General features: G+C 40.2%; 1 protein-coding gene across 1 annotated transcript in view; it reads right to left on the bottom strand.

The window, feature by feature from the left end:
- bcl3 (BCL3 transcription coactivator) overlaps positions 1-9,691 on the bottom strand; it is a 75,827-nt gene that overhangs the window by 26,041 nt on the left and 40,095 nt on the right. The window lies entirely within an intron of this gene.

The following is a 9,691-nucleotide window of genomic DNA, read 5'->3' as shown; positions in this document are numbered from 1 at the left end:
ACTTTATCAGCCAGCTCCTGATGATACAATGGGGAAATGACAAAATCAGAACGTTGTCCAATTACCTTTGGCCCCTTAAAAATGGGAGACGATACATGCAAGAAGTGTTGCAGTTCCTACAATATTCACCTGATTCAGATGCAATTATTTTCACATTAAAGCCATCAATCTGCATTTTTGACCTCAGTCAGTATTTGCTGGCAACTGTAATAATACTAATAATCATTAAATTATTATTCTAATATTATAATATATTAGAATAATTCAATAAACGCATTGGAAATATTCAAATATTTATGGTCGTAACTCCACACATTTTTTCTTTCTGACTTAATCTGACAGTTATTATGTTACCTGTGAGTTTAGATTAATCTCAAATACAAATCAAGCACACGGTGCAGGTCCTGGGAGGTTGTTCTAGTTGAGATAAAAATGTTGTAAATGTGGGAGGGAATGTTGCTGAAATTTCTCTAGTTTGTCAATGCCAGTGTTCCTCCAGTCAACACCCCTTCCTGTGAATCCTGTGACTCACTGGCAGTCGCAGACATGTGACCTTGTGATAGTGATGTTCTGTAATCTTCACTCACTTACTGCTCTATCAAATTCCATCATAAACAGCAGCATTTCGAGCCAACACAGCGCCCATAAAACAAACACATTTTACCGTAAACTCAAGTTAAACTGTGCCAACTCTCAGACGTCAATGAGAACATAAAAGGCCTTGTTTGGGAAAGTCATTACTTCACTGCTGGAAATGGCTGCAGAGGACAGCTGCTGACTTTAAGTGACTACATCAAAAATCCAGAGGAAGGACATGGAGAGGCAGTGGGACGGCCAAATGAGGGAAAGACGGAAGCAGCAGACGAGAGTCAAGGGGAAAGACAGGATAAACAGGGAAAATCCCTTCTCTTTCCCCGAGTCGGAATACTTACGTACACATTCCTGCAAAATGAGTGAATCAAAATAAAGTAAAAGAAAGAATGAGAAAAGCGAGTACCGTAGTTTTCTGGCTATGGACAGCCCCGAGCTGTGGGCTGTGCCAAACATGAAGGAGGAAGGAATGCAGCACAAATAGGCCGAGGCTGGGTTTTCTGTGATGCACATAGTTTGATAAAGCGTGTTCTGTTGCACAAATAGATATCAAGCGCTTCCATCAATGTTGTTGACACTTGCGCTCTATTGGTTAGGATTAGAAACCCTACATGACATGCGACAGCACATGCAGATCGCAGTGAACGAGAAAGATAGAGAAATCACAATAGAGGTAGACAGAGAGAGAGAGAGAGAGAGATGTGCAGGAAGGGAAAGTCCCTGTGAACTACCCTCTCAACCTCAGGTATGTTGAGAAACAGCCCAGAGCGGGGGGGTCATGTGATTTCTCGGAAGAAGCAGACTAAAGCTCACACAAACATGCATGCATGCACACACGGCTACACAGAAGAAAAAAAAAAATGCCTTGGCACAACTATGAACAAACAAAAAACTGCCGCAAACTTGATGAATTTTTTAAGCAAAGGCAATTTACAGAAATATAAAAGCAGTTATTTCTCAATAATGGTATGCGAATCATCTGCATAGAGCTTTATTGCAGCACTATAAAGCATTCACTTCAGTGGCTCACGGGCATCTGTGCATCTATTTAGCTTGGGCGGGTGGTCGTAGGGGAATCAGGACCCAAACTCTGGCCGTGTTACTGTCGTGCACTACATCTTGCACAAGGCTAACATCTGACGGAAGAACTGCTGAAAGTAGATCACAACTTATATAATCACACGAGTATCATGTACAGTGTGGGAGTATCAAACGCCTTTCTTTCTTCTGTAGTACAGAATTGCAAGGTAAATCCAACACTGACACTTGCAGGATTGTTCACTTACAGTAGTGATAGTAACACTTTCAAAAACATTCCACATGCAAAACCACCAGAAACTTTGAATTTGATCATCAGTACTGGATAATATTGGAAAATGAGTCCAGTCTAGAAAAAAAGAACGTTCATTGCTGTTTGAAAAACATTATGTTTTTAAAAATAAAAGTTCCCTTGCCTTTTTTTTTTTTTTTTTTTTTTTGCATTTTCTTTATGCCACTCTCTCAAAAACCACATCATCTGGTAGGCAAATGAGTGTGATGTGCGCTGTGCCTGAAAATCTCCCTTCTGGGTTATAGCTGCATATGGTGCGACAAGCACACATTAAGAATGTGTGTATGTATGTACGTGTGTGTGTGTGCGTCATGTGCGTGTATTTTCACATGGTGTGCAGACACAGGATATCACATAACCCCTGCAGTGAAGCCTCAGCGATGAGGAAAGACAACAGCCAATCAGAGCAGCAGCGTTATTTCTGGTAAGCGAACCTGTGGTGTCTTGTGCGGTGTGAAAACCCAACTTGAAGAACCAAAGCTCTGCACCACTCAGGTGTTTCTCTATACATAAGAATGAAAACAAGAGAGCCGGCAGAATGCAGAGCAGCGGGAAGAGAAGACTGAAGCCACAGAGATGAACAGAATGTGGAAATGCTGCCTTAAGGCAACAGACCGGGGCGGCCCTGGATTGGGAAATACAAAATCAGAGGCAGAGTTTCCAGTAAGCGTCGCTGTGACCAATTCTGTTGACTAATTTATGAAGAATCTCAATACCTCAATTAAAGTTCATTGGGTCCATTTGTACCTTGATCAAACTGCATTTTTGTTAATGAGTACAGTATTCTTCTCCACATGATCCAGGATGATCCAGAAAAGTGCCAGATGTCTTAAATGTGTAAAAAAAAAAAAAAAAAAAGATTGTTAGCCAATAAATAAAGTGATTCCTCATATCTGTTGCCTTTCTGCAATGACAGAAATGAAGACTATGATGAGCATTCAACAAATTAAACAACGACATAATGAATGATGGTGACAGTGTGTCCAAGTGGTAAGCTCTGGCCATCCAAAATGAGGCCCAATAGGAAGAAAAAGTTGCAGTTCCTTGAATGGCCACTTGAAGCTGGCTCCAAAAAGGAGCAGGTTCTCACAGAAACCTATGTAAAACAAAAAATATATACAAAAAAAACAAAACAAAACAGTTTTGATCTCCCAGCTAGTTTTCCACTCCATGACAGCTGTACAGGGGTGATTGGTTTTTAAAAATAATTAATTAGTTTAAGGTGTTTTAAGACGTGCCCCTAATTATGCATGGCTTAAAACACCTTAAACTAATTCAGTGACAGCTACCCTAGCTGTCACTGAACGTGCTCTGAGCAGTTCAGAGTTCCAGTAGCACAGAGGTCGCTAGCTGTAGCTGCTACATGTCAGATCATTTCAGACGTCTGTGCTCCAGTATTTCTGTTGAGTGAAGTTTTCACGTTCTTTCATTTTGTATGCTAATGGCCTTAGCACTTTTAACCCCAATCCGTAGCTTCATAACTTTAGGTCCAGTTAAGCCATGATTACTGATGAAATAAATGGGTTATTATTTGTAATGCCCTCACCAAAGCCACATGATATGAGAACCATCGCCCAGTCCCCAAAAAATATAATTTAATAAACACAGGTTAGCCTGTTAGCTTAGCTTGTTCAGTAATGTGAAGATGGGGGAGTGTTCAGGCTTCATTTGTCCAGCCTGGTCTCGCAAACACTCCATCTCTTTATTCATTTATGGGTTTGTTGTGACAAAGGCAGACACTGGCAAGACCCAGAGAAGCAATTTTGGCTTCAAAACAGCCCCTCTAGGTCTCAATACAAAACCAGTGGTTGACGTCACACAGAGTTTCTATATATATATATATATATATATATATATATATATATATATATATATATATATATATATATATATATATATATATATATATATATATACAGTTTATGCATGCATACTAATAGGTATAGTTATGCCTTGATCACCTACAATTTGGGCGGCCTTTCCTGACATTCACATGCACATTCATCTATCTTGATGCGGTTTTGTTGCAGGGTATGCATGTATTACGTAGTTTGTCCAAATTCTGTCATCTGAATCACAAAAATTAATCAGCACTGTGTGCGTACATGTGGTAATGTTTGCTTTTTCACCACTGCTGAGGTTACAAAGCTACCAGATGCACAACACGCTGGTTCACATGTAACCATATGCAATATATAGAGATTGTTTCATCGCTTTAATGCATTTGCCTCATGATCTATTGGGAAGATCTAAACTGTGAGTTGGTGGACATAATAATGGAATTGCCAGTGTTACTCACAGACATAGGCATTCAAAAACCCAAAGTCAAGTCAGGATTATGTGCAAGTGCTAGTGATGCACACTGCCAACTCAACCCTAATAATGTTTTTCCTGAAAACATCTTGTTTGCATCTTAGATTACTGGTAATCTCCAACAGCAGTGACTATAAAGCTTCCTAGTAAAAGCAGCCCTTTATAATTCTAAGAAAAGTCTCTTCCAATTACAGTTAAGACTAGATACTGATAAAGATAAGCCTTTTTCAAAAACCATCTTGGCTCCAACAGTACAAACCTTTATCGAGAGCTGCCTGAGGCACAGTTAAAACATTTAGCGGTTTGAGAAAATCCATAATGAGGACGTATAGCAGCAAGTACTGCAAGAATCATCTAAGGAGGAAATGTGGATGGATTGGTCATACACTGCAAAACATACTAAACAACATCACTTGACATATCCAGAATGCACATCCCAAGTGGGGGGGCTTAAAAAGTGTCTCAAGCAAGTGAGACAATGGTGGAAATGCAGAATTACAGTGAATTAATGAAAACAGCTTATTCATTTGCAATTCCCGCTTACTCCAGTTAAGGTCATGGGGGGACAGACTGAAGCCTGAACCAGTGGTCATAAGGTGCAAGGTAGGGTACACCCTGGACAGGACACCAGTCTATTGCAGGGCCACATGTAGACAGACAAACACATTCAAGGTCAATTCAAAGTGTCCAATCCACATGACCTGCATGAAAATTCAGTAAGGTATATCTTATATATTATATTCCAGTTCTAAGGTGGAACTATGCCAGTAGACAAAGGTATATCTAAATATCTAAAAATGAAGAGTAAAATATGAGAGTAGAAAAGAGTAGAGTAGAGCCACTTAGGTGCCTGGTCTTGAGAACCAGGGATGGTAGGATTCGGTTCATTCTCTGAATATCCAACAGAGCAAATCCACACTTATTTAGGTTGCAATGGCATAAAAACAGAGAAAAGTGGTAAAGTACCACGTGCAAGAAGTTGTATTTTGACATTGTTGCATGTCAGCATTGTGCTACCACTAACATATTATAACCTAGTTGTTGAAATGGCAGTATATTCACTGCACTACACCTCTATTGGGAGAATCTTTAATTTTCAGCAAACTTCTTTTTGAGTAGGAAGATTCTAGAAAAGTTTCATTCAGTGCAAAGTAAGCAACCGGATGTGTTGAGTCCCAGTGTTCTGAACAACCTTAAATCACCCAGTGAAAAGGACACACTTGTGGAGGTTTTCACCAGTTCAATTCAGTGTTTAGTGCAAAAGCCAAACTCAGAGAGGCGAGCACTAATGAGGTCTTATACTGACTCACATGTTCAGGCAAACATAATTATGTAAATTTACATTTTTGTTTTAAACTGTATTTTTAGATATTGTAGAAATGTCTTTTTATTGTATTTGAAAGCCTGACCAGGGACAAGGACTGCAAATTATTATTTGTTCGCAGCAATGTTGATGCAATGTTGATATCATTGATGCAAAAAAAAAAAAAAATCTGTGCCATCAAATCTGCATAACTCATCTTTTTCCCTCTTATCTTCAACCCCAGCTTCCTCCCAAGACACTTTCCAATTATGTAGTCCAGATGAAATGAAGGAGATAACACAAAGAGATGTGCTTAGAATTTGTTGCTGAAGCCTCAGTTGGGCCTCAGTTGTCTGAGTTGTGTCTGCCAGCAGTCTCTCATCAAAAACCTTTTGACTTTATGATTTCATCAAGACTTCTGTGTGACTTCATTATGAAGTCATTCATATCAACCAGTCACAAGTATTTTGCTGATCAATACATACTTTAGCTCATCCATCTAGGCTCCGTGGTTGTTGAAATGTATAACAGAAGATGTTTTTCAGACCAGTTTTTCCATGACATTGACCTATGACCTTTGACCAATCAACTCCAAAATCTTCTCATTTCTAGATATCCAAGTAATTTTCCCACCAAGTTTGATGGAAATCCATCCATTCGATTTTGACTTATCTTGTCTACACACACACACACACACACACACACACACACACACACACACACACACACACACACACACACACACACACACACACACACACACACACACACACACACACACACCAGTGAAAACAATACCCTGCACACAGGATAAAAATGGACAGCATTTCTATAGCACTTTTCCTTCTGTTGCAAATGCTCAGATGTGTTGTCTGTTGGTGTTGTGGATATGCGGCAAAGGGCAGCACCAGCACATGCTCCCACCCTTGACTTGGCATCCCCAAGGCAGATTTCATTTTTTCACTTATCTCACATAAATTGCGCTACTTCCTCTGCTCATGTGGGCATGTTGGTCTAAATATCAGGTGTAATCGGGCGCCGGGCTCAGCCTTCATTTATAAAACTCTGTAGAATCACAACTAAACCCTATGTGTATGCACAGAAGCAGAAACGTGCATAATTCATTCTATTCACACATGTCAACAGAATGGATTATGCACATTTTAGTATCACTATTTTTCAAGGTATTGTATTGAAGTTAGAAATCCCAGTATCATTATAGCCATGCGTGCACACCTCTGAGTCAGAAGGCTCCTGATGTACCAGTTGATTTGTGCTCCTATCTTCACCTATGTCATGAGCTTTGGGTAAAAACCAAAAGAACAAAGTCGCAAATACAGGCAGTGAAAATAAGGTTCCTCCGTTGGGTATCTGGGCTTACACCCAATGACAAGGTATCCTGGAGTGATTCGGCACCCCCTGGTCATCTCCCTAGGGAGGTCTTCCAGGCATTTCCAACTGGAAGGAGACCCCTGGAAGCAGTATGGATTATGTGACCTGATAAGCAGTAGAAAATGAATAATGATTGAATCTCAAACATGGACAGTGACCAAAAGACAAAAGGAAAAGGCACAAATTGTTGCCATCAAAACTCCAGTATTGGCTTTCTCACTAATAATGCCACAAACAATAACATGCTAAACAAAATCATTGGTAATGTTTCTGCAAATCAATGGAGCTACTGAAAGTCAACTCACGTGCACTAATGAGATCATTAACCCTGACATCCTGCAGAGCATAATGCAAAAAACAAAACACAACAATGACAAAAAAATCTAGAACACTCAGGTGCTCCTTACGGACATGTGCATGACTTTGTGGTTTGTGCACGCTTCAGATACAGGTGGAGGCACTGCGAAGGGTAAATTCCACTGTACTGCTATTAAAAGCCACAACTTTAATAGATGAAACAACATATTACAGGAAGGCGGAAACCAGGGCACTTCCTCTTTCATTCTTTTCCACATTACTGTTATCAGAAGGGTGGGGCTGGAAGGCATCATCTGCTGCAGCAGAAATTTATGCACAACTGTGGATCTTAAATCATCTTTTATTGACTGATGTTAAGCTGTCTTCCATACATGCTGTAAAATAAAACTGAAATGCAAAGTGTTTCCCTGCCCTTGACGGGTGCAGCATGCACATGTAGTAGTGTTGTCAAAAATGATCCATTTTTACCCGAGGCCATCAAACATGGCCATCGGGTATTGCGAAGGCTTTGCGTCTGTCTGTGCTCAGCATAAATCCAGTCCTACTACTGCCAGAGTCTTGTAATTTAGAGGGAACATTCTTGGGACTCAGACGTTGGACAAGTTCAATGATGGCTAATCTTGATGTATTTTAAGAGGTTAAAATGTCGGTTCAATCTGATCTGTATCATTTTTTGAGTAATGCAGGTGACAGCCAATCAGAGTAGAGCTGTACCATGACATCAGTTGCTGGTTTCTTCAACACTGCTTCATTTTGTGTGTTTATATACATGTTTCTCATATATTATGTAAACGCTATCAAGAAATAAACACTTCAACTAAAAACGCTGTGTTTGGAACCTAATAACACCTCTGAACTTATTTATAAGACATTTAGCCAAGGTTAGCATGGTGACGTCACTTCCTGGTGTAGCTACTTGCTAACAGTTATGTTTCTGGTATATTATGTAAAAGCTAGCGAGAAATATACACTTCTAAAGCTGAAAAAGCTGTTTTTGTAACCTGATAACACCTCTGGAATCATTTATAAGACATTTTGCCGACATTAGCTTGCACGCTAACTTTCACTAACTCAAAACTAACTTCCTGTGGAGTTCAGTTTGTGCCATTTATAACTGCAAATGCACAAATGGTGATCTACAAACATTCCTTGATTTGGACAGCATGAATAAATGATCATTTGATTTGAAAACGTACAAACTGTACGTAAGACAATTCTCAAGTTCGGCGCTATGTCACTTTGGCAAAATGGCCAATCCAAAGGCGAGAATTTGTGCTTCTGTGACTGTCCACTCGGTGAAAACACGCTCGGGCTGTATGCTGTTTTATTGAAATCAGCCGGTTTTTTATTGTCTCTAACTTGCTTCTAACGGCCAGCCGACAGCTATCATTGCCTGGATTGATGAGGTTTATACACCAAGCTGATGTAAATTGTACTTTAAATTGACTTTATTGACGAGTCTGACCCCTTTGAAAAGTGACCATATTACATGTATTTGTATTGTGTTCGCCAGTGTTTTCACAGAGAAAACTCACCCCTCTAGGTCAAATGCCCAGATACTGACCTTGAGAATAGGATCTTAATAATTATTTAAACAACTAAAAATTATAAAAAAAACACAATGCTCATATGGCATAGGGTACTTTAGCATTGCGTTATATATTAAAATATGTATTGATTCAGAATATTTGAAATGATTCCATACTGTTTCTCCAGAATCGCAATACCTGTACCACCCACTCTTTCCTGTATCCCTCTGTTTTCTCCTAGCACACATTAGCCCCACCTCCTTCTCACAAACACTCATCTTTTTCAGTCACTCCATCCATTTTTTTTAAAAACCTGCTTATAACAGTTAAGGGTCACAAAGGGCTGGAGCCTATCCCAGCGGTCACTGGGTGAGAGGTGGGATACACCCTGGCGAGGGCGCAAGTCTAGCACAGACCAAAACCATACACACAACCCATTCACACCCTCACTCATGCCTACGGTTAATTTAGAGTCACCACTTCAACCAACCTGCACATCTGTGGGTGGAGGAAGCTGGAGTAGCTGGAAGGAACCCGCGTAAACAAGACGAAAACATAGGCCCCAGGCGGGAGGCGATCCCACAATGTTGTTGCTGTGAGGCAAGAGTGCTACCCACTAAGGCATTGCACCTCAGTCACTCCAGCTGAATACAAATGGAACATAATTAAAAGCTGTGGTATATTCCAGGTTTGATGATGGTGTTAACTCTTTTGATACTAAGCTCAGAGTCCCTGACACCCATATACGTTTCCCCTTTTCCATTTGTTAGGGGGCCAAGTGGTTAGTGCACTTGTTTTCAAAGCAGAAGGTTCCTGGTGCAAGACCACCCTTACTCAATCTCCATGTAATGTGGAGTTGTGTCAGGAAGGGCATCCAGCATCAAACTTGTGCCAAATCAACATACAAATTCATCT

Source organism: Thalassophryne amazonica, chromosome 7 (genome assembly GCF_902500255.1).
Source record: "Thalassophryne amazonica chromosome 7, fThaAma1.1, whole genome shotgun sequence".
Taxonomy (NCBI): Eukaryota; Metazoa; Chordata; class Actinopteri; order Batrachoidiformes; family Batrachoididae; genus Thalassophryne; species Thalassophryne amazonica.
The sequence above is the reverse complement of the archived record's forward strand: the minus strand, read 5'-3'. Positions and strand labels throughout refer to the sequence as shown.